The sequence below is a fragment of the Pinus tabuliformis genome, chromosome 9, assembly GCF_031772625.1.
Source record: "Pinus tabuliformis cultivar Carrire ecotype Pingquan chromosome 9, CPIR1, whole genome shotgun sequence".
NCBI lineage: Eukaryota > Viridiplantae > Streptophyta > Pinopsida > Pinales > Pinaceae > Pinus > Pinus tabuliformis.
The window spans coordinates 1,557,623,192-1,557,629,191 of record NC_142307.1 but is presented as its reverse complement, the minus strand read 5'-3'; positions in this window follow the sequence as shown (position 1 = coordinate 1,557,629,191).

Here is a 6,000-nt window from a genome sequence, read left to right as displayed (position 1 = left end):
GCCTATCATGGTTAGTAGGGGTCAGGCCAAGTCCTTCTACCAATGTTTACATTAGTAGCTTTAATTCATTTTTATTTATCATTTTTGGAAGTTTCATGATGTTGAAAATAGCAACAAGAAATGCTAAAAATAGAAATACTATAAATAGCATTTCAGGTACCAGTGTTGGATATAACAACAAGGAATGATAAAATAGAAATGCTAAAAATAGCATTGCTATAAATAGCATTTCGGGATAGATTCCAATTTTAGTTTGTCCTTGAACTAAAATTGAGAATTAAAATTCGAATTTGATCTTAGCAGTTGTTTGAAAAATAATTAATTAATTCAACTAGAGTTAATTAGTTGGAGAAAATCAAACATGAAGTCTTTGTGAAGACGTGCAACAGTTATTCCTTTGGTTGAGGAAGTTATCCCTTAATTAAAGTGATCAGGATGAGTTGTACTTTGAGTTGTAATTAGTTAGCTCAATTAATTTAGTTATGTCCAGTTAGATTAGTTCCAACAGTTTGTGGAACTAATTGTGAGTTTAGTTAGTTAATGAATGCATGCATGTAACTACTGCACTTCAGATAACTGAATATTCTCTCATAAATAACTCATGCATGTCAGTTCAGTCAGAGACCCGGTTGAGATCAGAAGATGGGACAATGTACTATCAGTTGGAGGAATTTTCCTATATAGGAAACTCAACCATGCATTGCTATAAATAGAATTTCAGGTACCAGTGTTGGATATAGCAACAAGGAATGATAAAATATAAATGCTAAAAATAGCATTGCTCTAAATAGCATTTCGGGATAGATTCCAATTTTAGTTAGTCCATGAACTAAATTTGAGAATTAAAATTCGAATTTGATCTTAGAAATTGTTTGAAAAATAATTAATTAATTCATCTTGAGTTAATTAGTTGGAGAAAATCAAACATGAAGTCTTTGTGAAGACATGCAACAATTATTCATTTGATTGAGGAAGTTATCCCTTAATTAAAGTTATCAGGATGGACTTTCAGTTATAATTAGTTAGCTCAGTTAACTGAGTTAAGTCCAGTTAGATTAGTTCCAATAGTTTGTGGAACTGATTGTGAGTTTAGTTGGTTAATGCATGCATGCATGTAACTACTACACTTTAGATAACTGAATATTCTCTCATAAATAACTCATGCATGTCAGTTCAGTGAGAGACCCAGTTGAGATCATAGGATGGGACAGTGTACTATCAGTTGGAGGAATTTTCCTATATAGGAAACTCATCCATGCAGAAGGAATTATCTCCTTCAGGATTGCGCAGTTACTTCTGAGTTTGGTGAGTTGTGTGAGAGGTGAATTCACACAGGTCGTAGCATTAGACCCCAGGAGAAACTATGCAAGGAAATAGGAGGCTTGGAGGGTAGAGGAGAAGGTTGTGAGAAGCCTTTGACTATCTATGAGCAACAGTGAGGGATTGTACTGAGAGCTGGATAGCTTTTGAGCTAAATCTTTGTGTAATCCGGACATATTTCCACTTGTATGATAATACAGAGATCGAGGTTTTTAGCTGAGGCTTTCCCCAAAGTATTCTTCTGTGTTCATGTGTGATTGCTTTCTCATTATCTTTTATATGTGTTCTATTTGATCTTGCTCATAATCAATTAAGCTTCCGCAAGTTTGTTTGTAGAAGTAGATCAAGTATTTTGCTTTAGTATATTGCATAATCTGTTGATCTGCAGTGGGAAATTCTACATGGTATCAGAGCTAGCTGATCTATAGAGAAATTTCTACATGGTATCAGAGAAAAGGTGATCAAAGGAGAGAGCAGTATACAAAGAAGGGAGAAGTTCAAAGTTTGAAGTTCCTGGTTATAGAATTTGAATTCTTATTACATCTCAAATTTCACCAATGTCGTTCAACGGTTTAAGAGTCGAGTATGTCCCTGATGGTAGCTCGAATTATATAGCTTGGAAGGATCGCATGGGAGCGGTATTAGAGGACAACAATCTAAAGGAATTCATTGATCAAGAAGTCCCCAAGCTAGCAACAGCTAATGCCCAAGAATTGGCAGAATGGAAGAAATGTGTGGCTAGAGCGAGGAGAATCCTTCTAGAGGGAGTTCGAGACCACATAGTCTTGAGTATCCATGGGAAGGAGACACCATTTCCAATGTGGAAAACATTGAAAGATCTATATCAGAACAGTAGCGATCAGAGGAAGCTGGCATTGAAAGACAAGCTTCAGAAAATCAAGTGTGGAAAGGGCAACACAATATCTACATATCTGAACAAGCTCACCACCTGCAGGGATGAGCTTGGAATTGTAGGGATCATGATAGTTGATGATGACATGGTGATTCTTGCTCTCCTTGGTCTTCCTAAGAGCTGGCATAGCTACCAAGCCTCGGTAAATGGAAGAGAGAAACTGCCAGATTGGGAACGACTTTGGTCGGATTTGACGGAGGAGGAGATAAGGAGAAGCACCAGTGATGGTTCTTCATCCAAGGAGGATGAAGAAAATTGTGCCTTAACGAGTAAGGCAAAGAAAGGAAAGGAGAAGGATTCTCATCCCAAATCAAGTTCTTCCTATGGTGGGAAGAAGTTTGAAAAATCGAAAGTGCGATGCTTTCATTGTCATGAGGTGGGCCATTTTGCTACAAATTGTCCACTGAAGAAATCCAAGAAGAGATCCAAGGAAGGATCAGAAGGTGAGGCACTGGCCTCACAGTTTGAGTTGGATTTCACCCTCATCGCATGCATGGTTTCATCCATGGTGGGATGTGGTTGGTTTCTTGACAGTGGAGCTTCATTCCACATGACCGACGATAAGAGTTTGTTTAGTACCTTGGAGGAGAAATATCTCCAGATACTCATAGAGATGGGTAATGATGAAAAGTATAGTGTCTCAGGAGTAGGCACAGTTGTTTTTCAGAGGGAGCATGGAGCTCGCATTACCTTGACAGATGTGAAGTATGTGCCAGGACTGAGGAAAAACTTGGTATCGATCGCAATGCTGGAAGACAAAGGCTATGATGTAGTCTTCAATAAGGGAAAGGTTTTCCTTAGACACGTCACCACGAGACAGGTGAAGCAAATCATTTCACGAGTCAAGAACCTGTATGCTCTTAAGGTTCAAGTTGCATGCAAAGCCTTGAAGAGTAAGGCAACTGTTGGAGATTTAGTGGTTGAGAGGGAGAGTACATTACCTCTCATCATGCAGCACCAGAAGAAGTCTCAGATAATTGTGAAGGAGCCACAATTGGTGAAGCAGCTTTAGGAGGTTGTGGAGCAGCCACAACTAGAGAAGTCGAGAGGAGATTGAGTGGAGGCATCCACTCATGCAGAGACCTCCAGTAGGGGGAAATTTCGAGCCAAGTGGGTAGAGGGATCACATGCATCCATACCTCCAGGTCGGAGGTGGGGCGATGTGCAGTGATAGTCCTAAGAAGGCTGGAATAGGGGTAGGATCATTGAGGTACCCAACCTCTTTGATTATACCTTGCTATGGGAACCCCGACAAGGAGTAGCAGGACTGGCTGAGTGGGTAGAGACAGATGTGAATGGAGTGGCAGAGGAAGCTTCAACATTAGAGGATGTTTCTAGCCCAATAGGGGGGTCAATTGGGAGATCAGTTACTTACTTCTCAATAATTGAGTTGCAGTGCAGCAGTGGGCAGCACGATGCAACATGATGAGAGGAGGTGCAGTGCCGATGCATGCTGGGAGATAGGACCAGTAGCAACACAGATGCAGCAGTAGGAATCAGTGTGATTGATGCAGTCAGAGATCAAATTGACAGAGGCTAGAGCAATCAGATACTAAAGAGCACAGAGGTGCAGAGTTTTCAGTCGACAGAGGAAATACTAGTCATAGACTTTGATGACAGAGGTATCATTCTGATTCAGGTTCGATATTTTTTTGTTTCTAGAGTTGCTGGAGCAACAACACTAGGGAGAAGTGTTGCATGTAGAACATTCCAAACATTCAGGATTGGGTTCGATTTGAATGCCTTTCTTGTTGAGAGGGAGCGTTGAAAATAATAACAAGAAATGCTATAAATAGCATTTCAGGTACCAGTGTTGGATATAGCAACAAGGAATGATAAAATATAAATGCTAAAAATAGCATTGTTATAAATAGCATTTCAGGATAGATTCCAATTTTAGTTAGTCCTTGAACTAAATTTGAGAATTAAAATTCGAATTTGATCTTAGCAACTGTTTGAAAAATAATTAATTAATTCATCTTGAGTTAATTGGTTGGAGAAAATCAAACATGAAGTCTTTGTGAAGACATGCAACAGTTATTCCTTTGATTGAGGAAGTTATCCCTTAATTAAAGTGATCAAGATGAGTTGTACTTAGTTAGCTCAATTAACTAAGTTAAGTCCAGTTAGATTAGTTCCAACAGTTTGAGGAACTGATTGTGAGTTCAGTTAGTTAATGCATGCATGCATGTAACTACTGCACTTTAGATAACTGAATATTCTCTCATAAATAACTCATGCATGTTAGTTCAGTCAAAGGCCTAGTTGAGATCAGAGGATGGGCAGTGTACTATCAGTTGGAGGAATTTTCCTATATAGGAAACTCATCCATGCAGAAGGAATTATCTCCTTCAGGATTGCGCAATTACTTCTGAGTTTGGTGAGTTGTGTGAGAGGTGAATTCACACAGGTCGCAGCATTGGACCCCAAGAGAAACTGCACAAGGAAATAGGAGGCTTGGAGGGCAGAGGAGAAGGTTATGAGAAGCCTTTGACTGTCTATGAGCAGTAGTGAGGGATTGTACTAAGAGCTAGATAGCTTTTGAGCTAAAGATTTGTGTAATCCAGACATATTTCCACTTGAATGATAATACAAAGATCAGGGTTTTTAGCTAAGGCTTTCCCCAGAGTATTCTTCTGTGTTCATGTGTGATTGCTTTCTCATTCTCTGTTATATGTGTTCTATTTGATCTTGCTCATAATCGATTAAGCTTCTGCAAGTCTTTTTGTAGAAGTAGATCAAGTATTTTGCTTTAGTATATTGCATAATTTGTTGATCTACAGTGGGAAATTCTACACATGAAGTTCTGGGTAGAGGCCTGAGACCTAGCCCTGAAAAAGTGGCACAAAATCTGGGGTCACTAGCTCAGAACTGCTTGAAAAAGGCCATAGTCACATGAATGCATTGTTGTGGGAGTGACTGGAGGGTCTCAATCACATGCATGAATTTTCATGGGAGAGATTGGGGGTCTAGCTTAGAAAAAAGTTGTCTTAGAGGTTGGGTACCTGGAAGGGTTGGTTATCTCCTGAAGGTTCTATAGCTCCTGAGAAAGGTTATATTGGTTTTTTTTTGTCGATTCCACTTCCTTAACTTTACATGGGGAGTTGAATCACATCATAGTAACTCTTAATCACATGTTTACCCCAGTGGACTGATTAGCTTGGGTAAATGTGGGAGGATGGTGTCACACTTTACCAAATCTACTTGTTGCTTATTCCTTTACAAAGTGCTCTTCTACCAAAAATTATTGCTTTTGGCTTCTTCCCAAGAACAAACTCAGAAAACAGGCCAAATATTCAATTTTTCAAATTTGTTTGTGAAATTTTTACCATATGTACTTAGATTTTCTTCTTTTTTCTCATCCAAATTTCACATTTTGAAACATCTTAGTAAAAAATTTATAAAAAAATGAGAAGCTAACCTATTTGAAGCATGTTTCATGAGAATTCAAGAATACTAACTTCCACATATAATATATTTTAATTTATATTGAAACAAGGTTTGAAATTTCTATCACACATAACTTGAGATCTCTTCTCTATCTTCTCCAAATGTCATATTTTTAAACATCACAAAAAGAAAGATAAAGTGAAAATCCCAAGCTAGCCTATTTGAATAAGATTTCAAGAGAATTTAAGAAGCCTAACTTCCTTAGAGGATATCTCTAAAATTATAATGTTCCAAGGTCTAAAATGTCAATCATAGGTACATGATGATCTTCTATCTATATCTATTAGGTTTTGCGGTCCAAAACATCCAAGAACAAA